The 25,101-nt window shown below is 50.3% G+C and overlaps 1 non-coding gene across 1 annotated transcript; it reads left to right on the forward strand.

Moving 5' to 3' along the window:
* Positions 1-14,074: 14,074 nt before the first annotated feature.
* Positions 14,075-14,181, forward strand: LOC136588830 (U6 spliceosomal RNA). The gene has a single exon (XR_010787638.1). It is a non-coding gene; the product is annotated as a U6 spliceosomal RNA (small nuclear RNA).
* Positions 14,182-25,101: the final 10,920 nt, after the last annotated feature.

A 25,101-nucleotide genomic window follows, 5' to 3' on the forward strand; every position in this document is an offset into this window, starting at 1 on the left:
GCACCCATTCTTCAATTAGAATTAAAAAAAAAATTCTAACATAACATTTTTTTCTCCTTATAGGTTTTAACTTGGAGTAATAATAATAATTGTCTCACGGTGCCACCACTAAAAGGTGTATTTTTTGTGCCATGTGACTACAGGCATACAGCAAATGTACCCGAGGCGCCATAACCACGTACAGTGTAACCCCCCCCAGAAGTTGTGGGATGACACTTTTGTCTGTGTGATTGTAACGTTGTTATAAGTGAGTGATTACAATATCGGAGTAAAAGGATCATTTAGGCGACTTTCACACGGGCGACCCCCTATTTTGTGTCTGCAATATTTGGTTGCCAGCAATGCTTTTTTTTTAGAATAATCTCCCATCGCAGTGCTGACGGCCACAATAAAATTGCGCGATAAAAAATGTACAATTTTTTATTGCGAAAATGAATAGGACTTTCCATTATCAAAATTGCATCGCAACACAATCTTGTTGCATTGCGAGGCGATAAAAAGGAGCGGCTCCATAGCGAAACCTGGGAGATAAAAAGAATCGCACATCGCAGAAAGATAGAGCAGCCGTTATTTTTTGTTCTCTCAACATCACATCAGTGAAAACATCACAGATGGGAAGGAAACCGTTGGTTTCATAATCTGCTTTTTTACTGACTATCGCATCAGGCGAAAATCGCACGATTTTCTTGCCTGTGTGAAACCACCCTTATTGCGGAAAACTGATGCCTTGTACGAAGACTCCAGTACCCTGTTGTACCGCCTCTAGCTTAGATACAAGATGTGATACAGGCGGGCATGGAGGCTCTAGTATCCTGTTGTACTGCCTCTAGCTTGGATACAAGATGTGATACAGGCGGGCATGGAGGCTCTAGTACCCTGTTGTACCGCCTCTAGCTTGGATACAAGATGTGATACGGGTGGGCATGGAGGCTCTAGTACCCTGTTGTACCGCCTCTAGCTTGGATACAACATGTGATACGGGCGGGCATGGGGCTCTAGTACACTGTTGTACTGCCTCTAGCTTGGATACAAGATGTGATACAGACAGGCATGGAGGCTCTAGTACCCTGTTGTACCACCTCTAGCTTGGATACAAGATGTGATACAGACAGGCATGGAGGCTCTAGTACCCTGTTGTAACACCTCTAGCTTGGATACAAGATGTGATACAGGCAGGCATGGAGGCTCTAGTACCCTGTTGTACCGCCTCTAGCTTGAATACAAGATGTGATATAGGTGGGCATAGAGGCTCTAGTACCCTGTTGTACCGCCTCTAGCTTGGATACAAGATGTGATACAGGTGGGCATGGAGGCTCTAGTACCCTGTTGTACCGCCTCTAGCTTGGATACAAGATGTGATATAGATAGGCATGGAGGCTCTAATACCCTGTTGTACCACCTCTAGCTTGGATACAAGATGTGATACAGACAGGCATGGAGGCTCTAGTACCCTGTTGTACCGCCTCTAGGTTGGATACAAGATGTGATACAGGCGGGCATGGAGGCTCTAGTACCCTGCTGTACCGCCTCTAGCTTGGATACAAGATGTGATACGGGCGGGCATGGAGGCTCTAGTACCCTGTTGTACTGCCTCTAGCTTGGATACAAGATGTGATACAGGCGGGCATGGAGGCTCTAGTACCCTGTTGTACCGCCTCTAGCTTGGATACAAGATGTGATACGGGCGGGCATGGAGGCTCTAGTACCCTGTTGTACCGCCTCTAGCTTGGATACAAGATGTGATACAGGCGGGCATGGAGGCTCTAGTACTCTGTTGTACCGCCTCTAGCTTGGATACAAGATGTGATACAGGTGAGCATGGATGCTCTAGTATCCTGTTGTACTGCCTCTAGCTTGGATACAAGATGTGATACGGGCGGGCATGGAGGCTCTAGTACCCTGTTGTACTGCCTCTAGCTTGGATACAAGATTTGATACAGACAGGCATGGAGGCTCTAGTACCCTGTTGTACCAACTCTAGCTTGGATACAAGATGTGATACAGGCAGGCATGGAGGCTCTAGTACCCTGTTGTACCACCTCTAGCTTGGATACAAGATGTGATACAGGCAGGCATGGAGGCTCTAGTACCCTGTTGTACCACCTCTAGCTTGGATACAAGATGTGATACAGGTGGGCATGGAGGCTCTAGTACCCTGTTGCACTGCCTCTAGCTTGGATACAAGATGTGATACAGACAGGCATGGAGGCTCTAGTACCCTGTTGTACCACCTCTAGCTTGGATACAAGATGTGATACAGGTGGGCATGGAGGCTCTAGTACCCTGTTGCACTGCCTCTAGCTTGGATACAAGATGTGATACAGACAGGCATGGAGGCTCTAGTACCCTGTTGTACCACCTCTAGCTTGGATACAAGATGTGATACAGGCAGGCATGGAGGCTCTAGTACCCTGTTGTACCGCCTGTAGCTTGGATACAAGATGTGATTTGGGTGGGCATGGAGGCTCTAGTACCCTGTTGCACTGCCTCTAGCTTGGATACCAGATGTGATACGGGTGGGCATGGAGGCTCTAGTACCCTGTTGCACTGCCTCTAGTTTGGATGCAAGATGTGATACAGGCGGGCATGGAGGCTCTGGTACCCTGTTGTACCGCCTCTAGCTTGGATACAAGATGTGATACGGGCGGGCATGGAGGCTCTAGTACCCTGTTGTACCGTCTCTAGCTTGGATACAAGATGTGATACGGGCGGGCATGGAGGCTCTAGTACCCTGTTGTACTGCCTCTAGCTTGGATACAAGATGTGATACGGGCGGGCATGGAGGCTCTAATACCCTGTTGTACCGTCTCTAGCTTGGATACAAGATGTGATACGGGCGGGCATGGAGGCTCTAGTACCCTGTTGTACCGCCTCTAGCTTGGATACAAGATGTGATACAGACGGGCATGGAGGCTCTAGTACCCTGTTGTACCGCCTCTAGCTTGGATACAAGATGTGATACAGGCGGGCATGGAGGCTCTAGTACCCTGTTGTACCACCTGTAGCTTGGATACAAGATGTGATAGAGGCGGGCATGGAGGCTCTAGTACCCTGTTAAACCGCCTCTAGCTTGGATACAAGATGTGATACGGGCGGGCATGAAGGCTCTAGTACCCTGTTGTACCGCCTCTAGCTTGGATACAAGATGTGATACGGACGGGCATGAAGGCTCTAGTACCCTGTTGTACCGCCTCTAGCTTGGATACAAGATGTGATACGGGCGGGCATGAAGGCTCTAGTACCCTGTTGTACCGCCTCTAGCTTGGATACAAGATGTGATACAGGTGGGCATGGAGGCTCTAGTACCCTGTTGTACCGCCTCTAGCTTGGATACAAGATGTGATATAGATAGGCATAGAGGCTCTAATACCCTGTTGTACCACCTCTAGCTTGGATACAAGATGTGATACAGACAGGCATGGAGGCTCTAGTACCCTGTTGTACCGCCTCTAGGTTGGATACAAGATGTGATACAGGCGGGCATGGAGGCTCTAGTACCCTGTTGTACCGCCTCTAGCTTGGATACAAGATGTGATACGGGCGGGCATGGAGGCTCTTGTACCCTGTTGTACTGCCTCTAGCTTGGATACAAGATGTGATACAGGCTGGCATGGAGGCTCTAGTACCCTGTTGTACCGCCTCTAGCTTGGATACAAGATGTGATACGGGCGGGCATGGAGGCTCTAGTACCCTGTTGTACCGCCTCTAGCTTGGATACAAGATGTGATACAGGCGGGCATGGAGGCTCTAGTACTCTGTTGTACCGCCTCTAGCTTGGATACAAGATGTGATACAGGTGGGCATGGATGCTCTAGTATCCTGTTGTACTGCCTCTAGCTTGGATACAAGATGTGATACGGGCGGGCATGGAGGCTCTAGTACCCTGTTGTACTGCCTCCAGCTTGGATACAAGATTTGATACAGACAGGCATGGAGGCTCTTGTACCCTGTTGTACCAACTCTAGCTTGGATACAAGATGTGATACAGGCAGGCATGGAGGCTCTAGTACCCTGTTGTACCACCTCTAGCTTGGATACAAGATGTGATACAGGCAGGCTTGGAGGCTCTAGTACCCTGTTGTACCACCTCTAGCTTGGATACAAGATGTGATACAGGTGGGCATGGAGGCTCTAGTACCCTGTTGCACTGCCTCTAGCTTGGATACAAGATGTGATACAGACAGGCATGGAGGCTCTAGTACCCTGTTGTACCACCTCTAGCTTGGATACAAGATGTGATACAGGCAGGCATGGAGGCTCTAGTACCCTGTTGTACCGCCTGTAGCTTGGATACAAGATGTGATTTGGGTGGGCATGGAGGCTCTAGTACCCTGTTGCACTGCCTCTAGCTTGGATACCAGATGTGATACGGGTGGGCATGGAGGCTCTAGTACCCTGTTGTACCACCTCTAGCTTGGATACAAGATGTGATACAGGTGGGCATGGAGGCTCTAGTACCCTGTTGCACTGCCTCTAGCTTGGATACAAGATGTGATACAGACAGGCATGGAGGCTCTAGTACCCTGTTGTACCACCTCTAGCTTGGATACAAGATGTGATACAGGCAGGCATGGAGGCTCTAGTACCCTGTTGTACCGCCTGTAGCTTGGATACAAGATGTGATTTGGGTGGGCATGGAGGCTCTAGTACCCTGTTGCACTGCCTCTAGCTTGGATACCAGATGTGATACGGGTGGGCATGGAGGCTCTAGTACCCTGTTGCACTGCCTCTAGTTTGGATGCAAGATGTGATACAGGCGGGCATGGAGGCTCTAGTACCCTGTTGTACCGCCTCTAGCTTGGATACAAGATGTGATACGGGCGGGCATGGAGGCTCTAGTACCCTGTTGTACCGTCTCTAGCTTGGATACAAGATGTGATACGGGCGGGCATGGAGGCTCTAGTACCCTGTTGTACTGCCTCTAGCTTGGATACAAGATGTGATACGGGCGGGCATGGAGGCTCTAATACCCTGTTGTACCGTCTCTAGCTTGGATACAAGATGTGATACGGGCGGGCATGGAGGCTCTAGTACCCTGTTGTACCGCCTCTAGCTTGGATACAAGATGTGATACAGACGGGCATGGAGGCTCTAGTACCCTGTTGTACCGCCTCTAGCTTGGATACAAGATGTGATACAGGCAGGCATGGAGGCTCTAGTACCCTGTTGTACCACCTCTAGCTTGGATACAAGATGTGATACAGGCAGGCATGGAGGCTCTAGTACCCTGTTGTACCACCTCTAGCTTGGATACAAGATGTGATACGGGTGGGCATGGAGGCTCTAGTACCCTGTTGCACTGCCTCTAGCTTGGATACAAGATGTGATACAGACAAGCATGGAGGCTCTAGTACCCTGTTGTACCACCTCTAGCTTGGATACAAGATGTGATACAGGCAGGCATGGAGGCTCTAGTACCCTGTTGTACCGCCTGTAGCTTGGATACAAGATGTGATACAGGTGGGCATGGAGGCTCTAGTACCCTGATGTACCGCCTCTAACTTGGATACAAGATGTGATATAGATAGGCATGGAGGCTCTAATACCCTGTTGTACCACCTCTAGCTTGGATACAAGATGTGATACAGACAGGCATGGAGGCTCTAGTACCCTGTTGTACCGCCTCTAGGTTGGATACAAGATGTGATACAGGCGGGCATGGAGGCTCTAGTACCCTGTTGTACCGCCTCTAGCTTGGATACAAGATGTGATACGGGCGGGCATGGAGGCTCTAGTACCCTGTTGTACTGCCTCTAGCTTGGATACAAGATGTGATACAGGCGGGCATGGAGGCTCTAGTACCCTGTTGTACCGCCTCTAGCTTGGATACAAGATGTGATACGGGCGGGCATGGAGGCTCTAGTACCCTGTTGTACCGCCTCTAGCTTGGATACAAGATGTGATACAGGCGGGCATGGAGGCTCTAGTACTCTGTTGTACCGCCTCTAGCTTGGATACAAGATGTGATACAGGTGGGCATGGATGCTCTAGTATCCTGTTGTACTGCCTCTAGCTTGGATACAAGATGTGATACGGGCGGGCATGGAGGCTCTAGTACCCTGTTGTACTGCCTCTAGCTTGGATACAAGATTTGATACAGACAGGCATGGAGGCTCTAGTACCCTGTTGTACTGCCTCTAGCTTGGATACAAGATGTGATACAGGCAGGTATGGAGGCTCTAGTACCCTGTTGTACCACCTCTAGCTTGGATACAAGATGTGATACAGGCAGGCATGGAGGCTCTAGTACCCTGTTGTACCACCTCTAGCTTGGATACAAGATGTGATACAGGTGGGCATAGAGGCTCTAGTACCCTGTTGCACTGCCTCTAGCTTGGATACAAGATGTGATACAGACAGGCATGGAGGCTCTAGTACCCTGTTGTACCACCTCTAGCTTGGATACAAGATGTGATACAGCCAGGCATGGAGGCTCTAGTACCCTGTTGTACCGCCTGTAGCTTGGATACAAGATGTGATTTGGGTGGGCATGGAGGCTCTAGTACCCTTTTGCACTGCCTCTAGCTTGGATACCAGATGTGATACGGGTGGGCATGGAGGCTCTAGTACCCTGTTGTACCACCTCTAGCTTGGATACAAGATGTGATACAGGTGGGCATGGAGGCTCTAGTACCCTGTTGCACTGCCTCTAGCTTGGATACAAGATGTGACACAGACAGGCATGGAGGCTCTAGTACCCTGTTGTACCACCTCTAGTTTGGATACAAGATGTGATACAGGCAGGCATGGAGGCTCTAGTACCCTGTTGTACCGCCTGTAGCTTGGATACAAGATGTGATACGGGCGGGCATGGAGGCTCTAGTACCCTGTTGTACCGTCTCTAGCTTGGATACAAGATGTGATACGGGCGGGCATGGAGGCTCTAGTACCCTGTTGTACTGCCTCTAGCTTGGATACAAGATGTGATACGGGCGGGCATGGAGGCTCTAATACCCTGTTGTACCGTCTCTAGCTTGGATACAAGATGTGATACGGGCGGGCATGGAGGCTCTAGTACCCTGTTGTACCGCCTCTAGCTTGGATACAAGATGTGATACAGACGGGCATGGAGGCTCTAGTACCCTGTTGTACCGCCTCTAGCTTGGATACAAGATGTGATACAGGCGGGCATGGAGGCTCTAGTACCCTGTTGTACCACCTGTAGCTTGGATACAAGATGTGATACAGGCGGGCATGGAGGCTCTAGTACCCTGTTGTACCGCCTCTAGCTTGGATACAAGATGTGATACGGGCGGGCATGAAGGCTCTAGTACCCTGTTGTACCGCCTCTAGCTTGGATACAAGATGTGATACGGGCGGGCATGAAGGCTCTAGTACCCTGTTGTACCGCCTCTAGCTTGGATACAAGATGTGATACAGGCGGGCATGGAGGCTCTAGTACCCTGTGGTACCGCCTCTAGCTTGGATACAAGATGTGATACGGGCGGGCATGGAGGCTCTAGTACCCTGTTGTACCGCCTCTAGCTTGGATACAAGATGTGATACAGGCAGGCATAGAGGCTCTAGTACCCTGTTGTACCGCCTCTAGCTTGGATACAAGATGTGATACAGGCGGGCATAGTGGCTCTAGTACCCTGTTGTACCGCCTCTAGCTGGGATACAAGATGTGATACGGGCGGGCATGGAGGCTCTAGTTCCCTGTTGTACTGCCTCTAGCTTGGATACAAGATGTGATACAGACAGGCATGGAGGCTCTAGTACCCTGTTGTACCACCTCTAGCTTGGATACAAGATGTGATACAGACAGGCATGGAGGCTCTAGTACCCTGTTGTACTGCCTCTAGCTTGGATACAAGATGTGATACAGGCGGGCATAGAGGCTCTAGTACCCTGTTGTACCGCCTCTAGCTTGGATACAAGATGTGATACGGGCGGGCATGGAGGCTCTAGTACCCTGTTGTACCGTCTCTAGCTTGGATACAAGATGTGATACGGGCGGGCATGGAGGCTCTAGTACCCTGTTGTACTGCCTCTAGCTTGGATACAAGATGTGATACGGGCGGGCATGGAGGCTCTAATACCCTGTTGTACCGTCTCTAGCTTGGATACAAGATGTGATACGGGCGGGCATGGAGGCTCTAGTACCCTGTTGTACCGCCTCTAGCTTGGATACAAGATGTGATACAGACGGGCATGGAGGCTCTAGTACCCTGTTGTACCGCCTCTAGCTTGGATACAAGATGTGATACAGGCGGGCATGGAGGCTCTAGTACCCTGTTGTACCACCTGTAGCTTGGATACAAGATGTGATACAGGCGGGCATGGAGGCTCTAGTACCCTGTTGTACCGCCTCTAGCTTGGATACAAGATGTGATACAGGCAGGCATAGAGGCTCTAGTACCCTGTTGTACCGCCTCTAGCTTGGATACAAGATGTGATACAGGCGGGCATAGTGGCTCTAGTACCCTGTTGTACCGCCTCTAGCTGGGATACAAGATGTGATACGGGCGGGCATGGAGGCTCTAGTTCCCTGTTGTACTGCCTCTAGCTTGGATACAAGATGTGATACAGACAGGCATGGAGGCTCTAGTACCCTGTTGTACCACCTCTAGCTTGGATACAAGATGTGATACAGACAGGCATGGAGGCTCTAGTACCCTGTTGTACTGCCTCTAGCTTGGATACAAGATGTGATACAGGCGGGCATAGAGGCTCTAGTACCCTGTTGTACCGCCTGTAGCTTGGATACAAGATGTGATACGGGCGGGCATGGAGGCTCTAGTACCCTGTTGTACCGTCTCTAGCTTGGATACAAGATGTGATACGGGCGGGCATGGAGGCTCTAGTACCCTGTTGTACTGCCTCTAGCTTGGATACAAGATGTGATACGGGCGGGCATGGAGGCTCTAATACCCTGTTGTACCGTCTCTAGCTTGGATACAAGATGTGATACGGGCGGGCATGGAGGCTCTAGTACCCTGTTGTACCGCCTCTAGCTTGGATACAAGATGTGATACAGACGGGCATGGAGGCTCTAGTACCCTGTTGTACCGCCTCTAGCTTGGATACAAGATGTGATACAGGCGGGCATGGAGGCTCTAGTACCCTGTTGTACCACCTGTAGCTTGGATACAAGATGTGATACAGGCGGGCATGGAGGCTCTAGTACCCTGTTGTACCGCCTCTAGCTTGGATACAAGATGTGATACGGGCGGGCATGAAGGCTCTAGTACCCTGTTGTACCGCCTCTAGCTTGGATACAAGATGTGATACGGGCGGGCATGAAGGCTCTAGTACCCTGTTGTACCGCCTCTAGCTTGGATACAAGATGTGATACAGGCGGGCATGGAGGCTCTAGTACCCTGTTGTACCGCCTCTAGCTTGGATACAAGATGTGATACGGGCGGGCATGGAGGCTCTAGTACCCTGTTGTACCGCCTCTAGCTTGGATACAAGATGTGATACAGGCAGGCATAGAGGCTCTAGTACCCTGTTGTACCGCCTCTAGCTTGGATACAAGATGTGATACAGGCGGGCATAGTGGCTCTAGTACCCTGTTGTACCGCCTCTAGCTGGGATACAAGATGTGATACGGGCGGGCATGGAGGCTCTAGTTCCCTGTTGTACTGCCTCTAGCTTGGATACAAGATGTGATACAGACAGGCATGGAGGCTCTAGTACCCTGTTGTACCACCTCTAGCTTGGATACAAGATGTGATACAGACAGGCATGGAGGCTCTAGTACCCTGTTGTACTGCCTCTAGCTTGGATACAAGATGTGATACAGGCGGGCATAGAGGCTCTAGTACCCTGTTGTACCGCCTCTAGCTTGGATACAAGATGTGATACGGGCGGGCATGGAGGCTCTAGTACCCTGTTGTACCGCCTCTAGGTTGGATACAAGATGCGATACGGGCGGGCATGGAGGCTCTAGTACCCTGATGTACCGCCTCTAGCTTGGATACAAGATGTGATACAGGTGGGCATGGAGGCTCTAGTACCCTGTTGTACCGCCTCTAGCTTGGATACAAGATGTGATATAGACAGGCATGGAGGCTCTAATACCCTGTTGTACCACCTGTAGCTTGGATACAAGATGTGATACGGGCGGGCATGGAGGCTCTAGTACCCTGTTGTACCGCCTCTAGCTTGGATACAAGATGTGATACGGGCGGGCATGGAGGCTCTAGTACCCTGTTGTACCGCCTCTAGCTTGGATACAAGATGTGATACAGGCCGGCATGGAGCCTCTAGTACCCTGTTGTACCGCCTCTAGCTTGGATACAAGATGTGATACAGGTGGGCATGGAGGCTCTAGTACCCTGTTGTACCGCCTCTAGCTTGGATACAAGATGTGATATAGATAGGCATGGAGGCTCTAATACCCTGTTGTACCACCTCTAGCTTGCATACAAGATGTGATACAGACAGGCATGGAGGCTCTAGTACCCTGTTGTACCGCCTCTAGCTTGGATACAAGATGTGATACAGGTGGGCATGGAGGCTCTAGTACCCTGTTGTACCGCCTCTAGCTTGGATACAAGATGTGATATAGATAGGCATGGAGGCTCTAATACCCTGTTGTACCACCTCTAGCTTGCATACAAGATGTGATACAGACAGGCATGGAGGCTCTAGTACCCTGTTGTACCGCCTCTAGGTTGGATACATGATGTGATACAGGCGGGCATGGAGGCTCTAGTACCCTGTAGTACCGCCTCTAGCTTGGATACAAGATGTGATACGGGCGGGCATGGAGGCTCTAGTACCCTGTTGTACTCTCTCTAGCTTGGATACAAGATGTGATACAGGCGGGCATGGAGGCTCTAGTACCCTGTTGTACCGGCTCTAGCTTGGATAGAAGATGTGATACGGGTGGGCATGGAGGCTCTAGTACCCTGTTGTACCGCCTCTAGCTTGGATACAAGATGTGATACAGGCGGGCATGGAGGCTCTAGTACCCTGTTGTACCGCCTCTAGCTTGGATACAAGATGTGATACAGGTGGGCATGGATGCTCTAGTATCCTGTTGTACTGCCTCTAGCTTGGATACAAGATGTGATACGGGCGGGCATGGAGGCTCTAGTACCCTGTTGTACTGCCTCTAGCTTGGATACAAGATGTGATACAGACAGGCATGGAGGCTCTAGTACCCTGTTGTACCACCTCTAGCTTGGATACAAGATGTGATACAGGCAGGCATGGAGGCTCTAGTACCCTGTTGTACCACCTGTAGCTTGGATACAAGTTGTGATACGGGTGGGCATGGAGGCTCTAGTACCCTGTTGCACTGCCTCTAGCTTGGATACCAGATGTGATACGGGTGGGCATGGAGGCTCTAGTTCCCTGTTGTACTGCCTCTAGCTTGGATACAAGATGTGATACAGACAGGCATGGAGGCTCTAGTACCCTGTTGTACCACCTGTAGCTTGGATACAAGATTTAATACAGGTGGGCATGGAGGCTCTAGTACCCTGTTGCACTGCCTCTAGCTTGGATACCAGATGTGATACGGGTGGGCATGGAGGCTCTAGTACCCTGTTGTACCGCCTCTAGCTTGGATACAAGATGTGATATAGACAGGCATGGAGGCTCTAGTACCCTATTGTACCACCTCTAGCTTGGATACAAGATGTGATACAGACAGGCATGGAGGCTCTAGTACCCTGTTGTACTGCCTCTAGCTTGGATACAAGATGTGATACAGGTGGGCATGGAGGCTCTAGTACCCTGTTGTACCGCCTCTAGCTTGGATACAAGATGTGATACGGGCGGGCATGGAGGCTCTAGTTCCCTGTTGTACTGCCTCTAGCTTGGATACAAGATGTGATACAGACAGGCATGGAGGCTCTAGTACCCTGTTGTACCACCTGTAGCTTGGATACAAGGTGTGATACGGGTGGGCATGGAGGCTCTAGTACCCTGTTGTACCGCCTCTAGCTTGGATACAAGATGTGATACAGGTGGGCATGGAGGCTCTAGTACCCTGTTGTACCGCCTCTAGCTTGGATACAAGATGTGATACGGGCGGGCATGGAGGCTCTAGTACACTGTTGTACTGCCTCTAGCTTGGATACAAGATGTGATACAGACAGGCATGGAAGCTCTAGTACCCTGTTGTACCACCTGTAGCTTGGATACAAGATGTGATACGGGCGGGCCTGGAGGCTCTAGTACCCTGTTGTACCGCCTCTAGCTTGGATACAAGATGTGATACAGGCCGGCATGGAGGCTCTAGTACCCTGTTGTACCGCCTCTAGCTTGGATACAAGATGTGACACAGGTGGGCATGGAGGCTCTAGTACCCTGTTGTACCGCCTCTAGCTTGGATACAAGATGTGATATAGATAGGCATGGAGGCTCTAATACCCTGTTGTACCACCTCTAGCTTGGATACAAGATGTGATACAGGCGGGCATGGAGGCTCTAGTACCCTGTAGTACCGCCTCTAGGTTGGATACAAGATGTGATACAGGCGGGCATGGAGGCTCTAGTACCCTGTTGTACCGCCTCTAGCTTGTATACAAGATGTGATACGGGCGGGCATGGAGGCTCTAGTACCCTGTTGTACTGCCTCTAGCTTGGATACAAGATGTGATACAGGCGGGCATGGAGGCTTTAGTACCCTGTTGTACCGCCTCTAGCTTGGATACAAGATGTGATACGGGCGGGCATGGAGGCTCTAGTACCCTGTTGTACTGCGTCTAGCTTGGATAGAAGATGTGATACAGGCGGGCATGGAGGCTCTAGTACCCTGTTGTACCACCTCTAGCTTGGATACAAGATGTGATACAGGTTGGCATGGATGCTCTAGTATCCTGTTGTACTGCCTCTAGCTTGGATACAAGATGTGATACGGGCGGGCTTGGAGGCTCTAGTACCCTGTTGTACTGCCTCTAGCTTGGATACAAGATGTGATACAGACAGGCATGGAGGCTCTAGTACCCTGTTGTACCACCTCTAGCTTGGATACAAGATGTGATACAGGCAGGCATGGAGGCTCTAGTACCCTGTTGTACCACCTCTAGCTTGGATACAATATGTGATACAGGCAGGCATGGAGGCTCTAGTACCCTGTTGTACCACCTGTAGCTTGGATACAAGATGTGATACGGGTGGGCATGGAGGCTCTAGTACCCTGTTGCACTGCCTCTAGCTTGGATACCAGATGTGATACGGGTGGGCATGGAGGCTCTAGTTCCCTGTTGTACTGCCTCTAGCTTGGATACAAGATGTGATACAGACAGGCATGGAGGCTCTAGTACCCTGTTGTACCACCTGTAGCTTGGATACAAGATGTAATACAGGTGGGCATGGAGGCTCTAGTACCCTGTTGCACTGCCTCTAGTTTGTATACCAGATGTGATACTGGCGGGCATGGCGGCATACAGGTTCTGTATGGTATCCTGTGGCATATTGCTCCACATTTGCTATGTAACTGAACCTTTAGATCATGCAAAGTTGTAGGTTGTAGAAGTTGGTCTCCCAGATGGTCCCATACATGTTATCTTGGTGATAAATTTGACCTGGCAGCCACGGAAGTGTGACAATGTTGTGGGACATTCCTGTGACCCCCTTGTGTGTGCGGCCGAGCACACTTGTCAGCTGATAGGTAAGGGCACGCATCGCTGTACTTCGGCCAGGGCAGACCGGTGGGCAGAAGGCGCTGCACTGCTGCACGCCCAGCCCTAATGCTATAGCGCCACGTCCAGCAGCAGTAGGCGTGAGCCGGCAATCACGTCCTAATGTGACCGTCAGCCAGTGGTGCAGCAGTGAGCAGCTGCTCTCCTGATGGAAGCAGAACGCTGCAGTCATCCGCAGTACATTCCACACCAGCTGCGCCTTCTGTGGTACAAGGTCCGTATTCCGAGACCAGCATTCTTCCCAGCATGCACTGCGGCGTCTTCTCATTTGCATATAACATTGTCACAAAATGCTCTTCAGTTTGGCCAAAATACTCTATATTAATGGGTTTTATTATTACAGGCATGACATATTAGGTAAAATATCACAGCAGGATACATTATTTTTAATTTATAAAAGTAATCTCTCCACAATGTAAGAACTTCTCTCCCGCGGGACCATAAATACCGCCGGGGCTGTCTGCAGTATCGTGCTTGCTTCGGCAGCACATATACTAAAATTGGAACGATACAGAGAAGATTAGCATGGCCCCTGCGCAAGGATGACACGCAAATTCGTGAGGCGTTCCATATTTTTGCACCCATTCTTCAATTAGAATTAAAAAAAAAATTCTAACATAACATTTTTTTCTCCTTATAGGTTTTAACTTGGAGTAATAATAATAATTGTCTCACGGTGCCACCACTAAAAGGTGTATTTTTTGTGCCATGTGACTACAGGCATACAGCAAATGTACCCGAGGCGCCATAACCACGTACAGTGTAACCCCCCCCAGAAGTTGTGGGATGACACTTTTGTCTGTGTGATTGTAACATTGTTATAAGTGAGTGATTACAATATCGGAGTAAAAGGATCATTTAGGCGACTTTCACACGGGCGACCCCCTATTTTGTGTCTGCAATATTTGGTTGCCAGCAATGCTTTTTTTTTAGAATAATCTCCCATCGCAGTGCTGACGGCCACAATAAAATTGCGCGATAAAAAATGTACAATTTTTTATTGCGAAAATGAATAGGACTTTCCATTATCAAAATTGCATCGCAACACAATCTTGTTGCATTGCGAGGCGATAAAAAGGAGCGGCTCCATAGCGAAACCTGGGAGATAAAAAGAATCGCACATCGCAGAAAGATAGAGCAGCCGTTATTTTTTGTTCTCTCAACATCACATCAGTGAAAACATCACAGATGGGAAGGAAACCGTTGGTTTCATAATCTGCTTTTTTACTGACTATCGCATCAGGCGAAAATCGCACGATTTTCTTGCCTGTGTGAAACCACCCTTATTGCGGAAAACTGATGCCTTGTACGAAGACTCCAGTACCCTGTTGTACCGCCTCTAGCTTGGATACAAGATGTGATACAGGTGGGCATGGAGGCTCTAGTACCCTGTTGTACCGCCTCTAGCTTGGATACAAGATGTGATACAGGCGGGCATGGAGGCTCTAGTACCCTGTTGTACTGCCTCTAGCTTGGATACAAGATGTGATACAGGCGGGCATGGAGGCTCTAGTACCCTGTTGTACCACCTCTAGCTTGGATACAAGATGTGATACAGACAGGCATGGAGGCTCTAGTACCCTGTTGTACTGCCTCTAGCTTGGATACAAGATGTGATACAGGTGGGCATGGAGGCTCTAGTACCCTATTGTACCGCCTCTAGCTTGGATACAAGATGTGATACGGGCGGGCATGGAGGCTCTAGTACCCTGTTGTACTCTCTCTAGCTTGGATACAAGATGTGATACAGGCGGGCATGGAGGCTCTAGTACCCTGTTGTACCGCCTCTAGCTTGGATACAAGATGTGATACGGGCGGGCATGGAGGCTCTAGTACCCTGTTGTACCGCCTCTAGCTTGGATAAAAGATGTGATACAGGTGGGCATGGATGCTCTAGTATCCTGTTGTACTGCCTCTAGCTTGGATACAAGATGTGATACGGGCGGGCATGGAGGCTCTAGTACCCTGTTGTACTGCCTCTAGCTTGGATACAAGATGTGATACAGACAGGCATGGAGGCTCTAGTACCCTGTTGTACCGCCTCTAGCTTGGATACAACATGTGATACAGGCAGGCATGGAGGCTCTAGTACCCTGTTGTACCGCCTCTAGCTTGGATACAAGATGTGATACAGGTGGGCATGGATGCTCTAGTATCCTGTTGTACCACCTCTAGCTTGGATACAAGATGTGATACAGACAGGCATGGAGGCTCTAGTACCCTGTTGTACTGCCTCTAACGTGGATACAAGATGTGATACAGGCGGGCATGGAGGCTCTAGTACCCTGTTGTACCGCCTCTAGCTTGGATACAAAATGTGATACGGGCGGGCATGGAGGCTCTAGTACACTGTTGTACTGCCTCTAGCTTGGATACAAGATGTGATACAGGCAGGCATGGAGGCTCTAGTACCCTGTTGTACTGCCTCTAGCTTGGATACAAGATGTGATACAGACAGGCATGGAGGCTCTAGTACCCTGTTGTACCACCTCTAGCTTGTATACAAGATGTGATACAGGCAGGCATGGAGGCTCTAGTACCCTGTTGTACCGCCTCTAGCTTGGATACAAGATGTGATACAGGTGGGCATGGATGCTCTAGTATCCTGTTGTACTGCCTCTAGCTTGGATACAAGATGTGATACAGGCGGGCATAGAGGCTCTAGTACCCTGTTGTACCGCCTCCAGCTTGGATACAAGATGTGATACAGGCGAGCATGGAGGCTCTAGTACCCTGTTGTACCGCCTCTAGCTTGGATACAAGATGTGATACGGGCGGGCATGGAGGCTCTAGTACACTGTTGTACTGCCTCTAGCTTGGATACAAGATGTGATACAGGCGGGCATGGAGGCTCTAGTACCCTGTTGTACCGCCTCTAGGTTGGATACAAGATGTGATACGGGCGGGCATGGAGGCTCTAGTACCCTGTTGTACCGCCTCTAGCTTGGATACAAGATGTGATACAGGTGGGCATGGAGGCTCTAGTACCCTGTTGTACCGCCTCTAGCTTGGATACAAGATGTGATATAGACAGGCATGGAGGCTCTAATACCCTGTTGTACCACCTCTAGCTTGGATACAAGATGTGATACAGACAGGCATGGAGGCTCTAGTACCCTGTTGTACCACCTCTAGCTTGGATACAAGATGTGATACAGACAGGCATGGAGGCTCTAGTACCCTGTTGTACTGCCTCTAGCTTGGATACAAGATGTGATACAGGCGGGCATGGAGGCTCTAATACCCTGTTGTACCGCCTCTAGCTTGGATACAAGATGTGATACGGGTGGGCATGGAGGCTCTAGTACCCTGTTGTACTCTCTCTAGCTTGGATACAAGATGTGATACAGGCGGGCATGGAGGCTCTAGTACCCTGTTGTACCGCCTCTAGCTTGGATACAAGATGTGATACGGGCGGGCATGGAGGCTCTAGTACCCTGTTGTACCGCCTCTAGCTTGGATACAAGATGTGATACAGGCGGGCATGGAGGCTCTAGTACCCTGTTGTACCGCCTCTAGCTTGGATAAAAGATGTGATACAGGTGGGCATGGATGCTCTAGTATCCTGTTGTACCACCTCTAGCTTGGATACAAGATGTGATACGGGCGGGCATGGAGGCTCTAGTACCCTGTTGTACTGCCTCTAGCTTGGATACAAGATGTGATACAGACTGACATGGAGGCTCTAGTGCCCTGTTGTACCGCCTCTAGCTTGGATACAAGATGTGATACAGGTGGGCATGGAGGCTCTAGTACCCTGTTGTACCGCCTCTAGCTTGGATACAAGATGTGATATAGACAGGCATGGAGGCTCTAATACCCTGTTGTACCACCTCTAGCTTGGATACAAGATGTGATACAGACAGGCATGGAGGCTCTAGTACCCTGTTGTACTGCCTCTAACGTGGATACAAGATGTGATACAGGCGGGCATGGAGGCTCTAGTACCCTGTTGTACCGCCTCTAGCTTGGATACAAGATGTGATACGGGCGGGCATGGAGGCTCTAGTACACTGTTGTACTGCCTCTAGCTTGGATACAAGATGTGATACAGGCAGGCATGGAGGCTCTAGTACCCTGTTGTACTGCCTCTAGCTTGGATACAAGATGTGATACAGACAGGCATGGAGGCTCTAGTACCCTGTTGTACCACCTCTAGCTTGTATACAAGATGTGATACAGGGAGGCATGGAGGCTCTAGTACCCTGTTGTACCGCCTCTAGCTTGGATACAAGATGTGATACAGGTGGGCATGGATGCTCTAGTATCCTGTTGTACTGCCTCTAGCTTGGATACAAGATGTGATACAGGCGGGCATAGAGGCTCTAGTACCCTGTTGTACCGCCTCCAGCTTGGATACAAGATGTGATACGGGCGGGCATGGAGGCTCTAGTACCCTGTTGTACTGCCTCTAGCTTGGATACAAGATGTGATACGGGTGGGCATGAAGGCTCTAGTACCCTGTTGTACCGCCTCTAGCTTGGATACAAGATGTGATACAGACAGGCATGGAGGCTCTAGTACCCTGTTGTGCCGCCTCTAGCTTGGATATAAAAAGTGATAGGGGTGGGCTTGGAGGCTCTGGTACCCTGTTGTACCGCCTCTAGCTTGGATACAAGATGTGATACGGGCGGGCATGGAGGCTCTAGTACCCTGTTGTACCGCCTCTAGCTTGGATACAAGATGTGATACAGGTGGGCATGGAGGCTCTAGTACCCTGTTGTACCGCCTCTAGCTTGGATACAAGATGTGATACAGGTGGGCATGGAGGCTCTAGTACCCTGTTGTACCGCCTCTAGCTTGGATACAAGATGTGATATAGACAGGCATGGAGGCTCTAATACCCTGTTGTACCACCTCTAGCTTGGATACAAGATGTGATACAGACAGGCATGGAGGCTCTAGTACCCTGTTGTACCGCCTCTAGCTTAGATACAAGATGTGATACAGGCGGGCATGGAGGCTCTAGTACCCTGTTGTACCGCCTCTAGCTTGGATACAAGATGTGATACGGGCGGGCATGAAGGCTCTAGTACCCTGTTGTACCGCCTCTAGGTTGGATACAAGATGTGATACGGGCGGGCATGGAGGCTCTAGTACCCTGTTGTACCGACTCTAGCTTGGATACAAGATGTGATACGGGCGGGCATGGAGGCTCTAGTACCCTGTTGTACCGCCTCTAGGTTGGATACAAGATGTGATACGGGCGGGCATGGAGGCTCTAGTACCCTGTTGTACCGCCTCTAGCTTGGATACAAGATGTGATACAGGTGGGCATGGAGGCTCTAGTACCCTGTTGTACCGCCTCTAGCTTGGATACAAGATGTGATATAGACAGGCATGGAGGCTCTAATACCCTGTTGTACCACCTCTAGCTTGGATACAAGATGTGATACAGGCAGGCATGGAGGCTCTAGTACCCTGTTGTACCGCCTCTAGCTTGGATACAAGATGTGATACAGGTGGGCATGGATGCTCTAGTATCCTGTTGTACTGCCTCTAGCTTGGATACAAGATGTGATACAGGCGGGCATAGAGGCTCTAGTACCCTGTTGTACCGCCTCCAGCTTGGATACAAGATGTGATACAGGCGGGCATGGAGGCTCTAGTACCCTGTTGTACCGCCTCTAGCTTGGATACAAGATGTGATACGGGCGGGCATGGAGGCTCTAGTACACTGTTGTACTGCCTCTAGCTTGGATACAAGATGTGATACAGGCGGGCATGGAGGCTCTAGTACCCTGTTGTACCGCCTCTAGGTTGGATACAAGATGTGATACGGGCGGGCATGGAGGCTCTAGTACCCTGTTGTACCGCCTCTAGCTTGGATACAAGATGTGATACAGGTGGGCATGGAGGCTCTAGTACCCTGTTGTACCGCCTCTAGCTTGGATACAAGATGTGATATAGACAGGCATGGAGGCTCTAATACCCTGTTGTACCACCTCTAGCTTGGATACAAGATGTGATACAGACAGGCATGGAGGCTCTAGTACCCTGTTGTACCACCTCTAGCTTGGATACAAGATGTGATACAGACAGGCATGGAGGCTCTAGTACCCTGTTGTACTGCCTCTAGCTTGGATACAAGATGTGATACAGGCGGGCATGGAGGCTCTAGTACCCTGTTGTACCGCCTCTAGCTTGGATACAAGATGTGATACGGGCGGGCATGGAGGCTCTAGTACCCTGTTGTACTCTCTCTAGCTTGGATACAAGATGTGATACAGGCGGGCATGGAGGCTCTAGTACCCTGTTGTACCGCCTCTAGCTTGGATAAAAGATGTGATACAGGTGGGCATGGATGCTCTACTATCCTGTTGTACTGCCTCTAGCTTGGATACAAGATGTGATACGGGCGGGCATGGAGGCTCTAGTACCCTGTTGTACTGCCTCTAGCTTGGATACAAGATGTGATACAGACAGGCATGGAGGCTCTAGTACCCTGTTGTACCGCCTCTAGCTTGGATACAAGATGTGATACAGGTGGGCATGGAGGCTCTAGTACCCTGTTGTACCGCCTCTAGCTTGGATACAAGATGTGATATAGACAGGCATGGAGGCTCTAATACCCTGTTGTACCACCTCTAGCTTGGATACAAGATGTGATACAGACAGGCATGGAGGCTCTAGTACCCTGTTGTACTGCCTCTAACGTGGATACAAGATGTGATACAGGCGGGCATGGAGGCTCTAGTACCCTGTTGTACCGCCTCTAGCTTGGATACAAGATGTGATACGGGCGGGCATGGAGGCTCTAGTACACTGTTGTACTGCCTCTAGCTTGGATACAAGATGTGATACAGGCAGGCATGGAGGCTCTAGTACCCTGTTGTACTGCCTCTAGCTTGGATACAAGATGTGATACAGACAGGCATGGAGGCTCTAGTACCCTGTTGTACCACCTCTAGCTTGTATACAAGATGTGATACAGGCAGGCATGGAGGCTCTAGTACCCTGTTGTACCGCCTCTAGCTTGGATACAAGATGTGATACAGGTGGGCATGGATGCTCTAGTATCCTGTTGTACTGCCTCTAGCTTGGATACAAGATGTGATACAGGCGGGCATAGAGGCTCTAGTACCCTGTTGTACCGCCTCCAGCTTGGATACAAGATGTGATACGGGCGGGCATGGAGGCTCTAGTACCCTGTTGTACTGCCTCTAGCTTGGATACAAGATGTGATACGGGTGGGCATGAAGGCTCTAGTACCCTGTTGTACCGCCTCTAGCTTGGATACAAGATGTGATACAGACAGGCATGGAGGCTCTAGTACCCTGTTGTGCCGCCTCTAGCTTGGATATAAAAAGTGATAGGGGTGGGCTTGGAGGCTCTGGTACCCTGTTGTACCGCCTCTAGCTTGGATACAAGATGTGATACGGGCGGGCATGGAGGCTCTAGTACCCTGTTGTACCGCCTCTAGCTTGGATACAAGATGTGATACAGGTGGGCATGGAGGCTCTAGTACCCTGTTGTACCGCCTCTAGCTTGGATACAAGATGTGATACAGGTGGGCATGGAGGCTCTAGTACCCTGTTGTACCGCCTCTAGCTTGGATACAAGATGTGATATAGACAGGCATGGAGGCTCTAATACCCTGTTGTACCACCTCTAGCTTGGATACAAGATGTGATACAGACAGGCATGGAGGCTCTAGTACCCTGTTGTACCGCCTCTAGCTTAGATACAAGATGTGATACAGGCGGGCATGGAGGCTCTAGTACCCTGTTGTACCGCCTCTAGCTTGGATACAAGATGTGATACGGGCGGGCATGGAGGCTCTAGTACCCTGTTGTACCGCCTCTAGGTTGGATACAAGATGTGATACGGGCGGGCATGGAGGCTCTAGTACCCTATTGTACCGCCTCTAGCTTGGATACAAGATGTGATACAGGTGGGCATGGAGGCTCTAGTACCCTGTTGTACCGCCTCTAGCTTGGATACAAGATGTGATATAGACAGGCATGGAGGCTCTAATACCCTGTTGCACCACCTCTAGCTTGGATACAAGATGTGATACAGACAGGCATGGAGGCTCTAGTACCCTGTTGTACTGCCTCTAGCTTGGATACAAGATGTGATACAGGCGGGCATGGAGGCTCTAGTACCCTGTTGTACCGCCTCTAGCTTGGATACAAGATGTGATACGGGCGGGCATGGAGGCTCTAGTACCCTGTTGTACTCTCTCTAGCTTGGATACAAGATGTGATACAGGCGGGCATGGAGGCTCTAGTACCCTGTTGTACCGCCTCTAGCTTGGATACAAGATGTGATACGGGCGGGCATGGAGGCTCTAGTACCCTGTTGTACTGCCTCTAGCTTGGATACAAGATGTGATACAGGCGGGCATAGAGGCTCTAGTACCCTGTTGTACCGCCCCCAGCTTGGATACAAGATGTGATACAGGCGGGCATGGAGGCTCTAGTACCCTGTTGTACCGCCTCTAGGTTGGATACAAGATGTGATACGGGCGGGCATGGAGGCTCTAGTACCCTGTTGTACCGCCTCTAGCTTGGATACTAGATGTGATACAGTTGGGCATGGAGGCTCTAGTACCCTGTTGTACCGCCTCTAGCTTGGATACAAGATGTGATATAGACAGGCATGGAGGCTCTAATACCCTGTTGTGCCGCCTCTAGCTTGGATACAAGATGTGATACAGGTGGGCATGGAGGCTCTAGTACCCTGTTGTACCGCCTCTAGCTTGGATACAAGATGTGATATAGACAGGCATGGAGGCTCTAATACCCTGTTGTGCCGCCTCTAGCTTGGATACAAGATGTGATACAGACAGGCATGGAGGCTCTAGTACCCTGTTGTACCACCTCTAGCTTGGATACAAGATGTGATACAGACAGGCATGGAGGCTCTAGTACCCTGTTGTACTGCCTCTAACGTGGATACAAGATGTGATACAGGCGGGCATGGAGGCTCTAGTACCCTGTTGTACCGCCTCTAGCTTGGATACAAGATGTGATACGGGCGGGCATGGAGGCTCTAGTACCCTGTTGTACTGCCTCTAGCTTGGATACAAGATGTGATACAGACAGGCATGGAGGCTCTAGTACCCTGTTGTACCGCCTCTAGCTTGGATACAAGATGTGATACAGGTGGGCATGGAGGCTCTAGTACCCTGTTGTACCGCCTCTAGCTTGGATACAAGATGTGATATACACAGGCATGGAGGCTCTAATACCCTGTTGTACCACCTCTAGCTTGGATACAAGATGTGATACAGACAGGCATGGAGGCTCTAGTACCCTGTTGTACTGCCTCTAACGTGGATACAAGATGTGATACAGGCGGGCATGGAGGCTCTAGTACCCTGTTGTACCGCCTCTAGCTTGGATACAAGATGTGATACGGGCGGGCATGGAGGCTCTAGTACACTGTTGTACTGCCTCTAGCTTGGATACAAGATGTGATACAGGCAGGCATGGAGGCTCTAGTACCCTGTTGTACTGCCTCTAGCTTGGATACAAGATGTGATACAGACAGGCATGGAGGCTCTAGTACCCTGTTGTACCACCTCTAGCTTGTATACAAGATGTGATACAGGCAGGCATGGAGGCTCTAGTACCCTGTTGTACCGCCTCTAGCTTGGATACAAGATGTGATACAGGTGGGCATGGATGCTCTAGTATCCTGTTGTACTGCCTCTAGCTTGGATACAAGATGTGATACAGGCGGGCATAGAGGCTCTAGTACCCTGTTGTACCGCCTCCAGCTTGGATACAAGATGTGATACAGGCGGGCATGGAGGCTCTAGTACCCTGTTGTACCGCCTCTAGGTTGGATACAAGATGTGATACGGGCGGGCATGGAGGCTCTAGTACCCTGTTGTACCGCCTCTAGCTTGGATACTAGATGTGATACAGTTGGGCATGGAGGCTCTAGTACCCTGTTGTACCGCCTCTAGCTTGGATACAAGATGTGATATAGACAGGCATGGAGGCTCTAATACCCTGTTGTGCCGCCTCTAGCTTGGATACAAGATGTGATACAGGTGGGCATGGAGGCTCTAGTACCCTGTTGTACCGCCTCTAGCTTGGATACAAGATGTGATATAGACAGGCATGGAGGCTCTAATACCCTGTTGTGCCGCCTCTAGCTTGGATACAAGATGTGATACAGACAGGCATGGAGGCTCTAGTACCCTGTTGTACCACCTCTAGCTTGTATACAAGATGTGATACAGGCAGGCATGGAGGCTCTAGTACCCTGTTGTACCGCCTCTAGCTTGGATACAAGATGTGATACAGGTGGGCATGGATGCTCTAGTATCCTGTTGTACTGCCTCTAGCTTGGATACAAGATGTGATACAGGCGGGCATAGAGGCTCTAGTACCCTGTTGTACCGCCTCCAGCTTGGATACAAGATGTGATACGGGCGGGCATGGAGGCTCTAGTACCCTGTTGTACCGCCTCTAGGTTGGATACAAGATGTGATACGGGCGGGCATGGAGGCTCTAGTACCCTGTTGTACCGCCTCTAGCTTGGATACTAGATGTGATACAGTTGGGCATGGAGGCTCTAGTACCCTGTTGTACCGCCTCTAGCTTGGATACAAGATGTGATATAGACAGGCATGGAGGCTCTAATACCCTGTTGTGCCGCCTCTAGCTTGGATACAAGATGTGATACGGGTGGGCATGGAGGCTCTAGTACCCTGTTGTACCACCTCTAGCTTGGATACAAGATGTGATACAGACAGGCATGGAGGCTCTAGTACCCTGTTGTACCGCCTCTAGGTTGGATACAAGATGTGATACAGGCAGGCATGGAGGCTCTAGTACCCTGTTGTACTCTCTATAGCTTGGATACAAGATGTGATACAGGCGGGCATGGAGGCTCTAGTACCCTGTTGTACCGCCTCTAGCTTGGATACAAGATTTGATACGGGCGGGCATGGAGGCTCTAGTACCCTGTTGTACCGCCTCTAGCTTGGATACAAGATGTGATACAGGCGGGCATGGAGGCTCTAGTACCCTGTTGTACCGCCTCTAGCTTGGATAAAAGATGTGATACAGGTGGGCATGGATGCTCTAGTATCCTGTTGTACTGCCTCTAGCTTGGATACAAGATGTGATACGGGCGGGCATGGAGGCTCTAGTACCCTGTTGTACTGCCTCTAGCTTGGATACAAGATGTGATACAGACAGGCATGGAGGCTCTAGTACCCTGTTGTACCACCTCTAGCTTGGATACAAGATGTGATACAGGCAGGCATGGAGGCTCTAGTACCCTGTTGTACCACCTCTAGCTTGGATACAAGATGTGATACAGGCAGGCATGGAGGCTCTAGTACCCTGTTGTACCACCTGTAGCTTGGATACAAGATGTGATACGGGTGGGCATGGAGGCTCTAGTACCCTGTTGCACTGCCTCTAGCTTGGATACCAGATGTGATACGGGTGGGCATGGAGGCTCTAGTTCCCTGTTGTACTGCCTCTAGCTTGGATACAAGATGTGATACAGACAGGCATGGAGGCTCTAG

This window comes from Eleutherodactylus coqui, chromosome 13, assembly GCF_035609145.1.
Source record: "Eleutherodactylus coqui strain aEleCoq1 chromosome 13, aEleCoq1.hap1, whole genome shotgun sequence".
In the NCBI taxonomy this organism is placed as follows: Eukaryota; Metazoa; Chordata; class Amphibia; order Anura; family Eleutherodactylidae; genus Eleutherodactylus; species Eleutherodactylus coqui.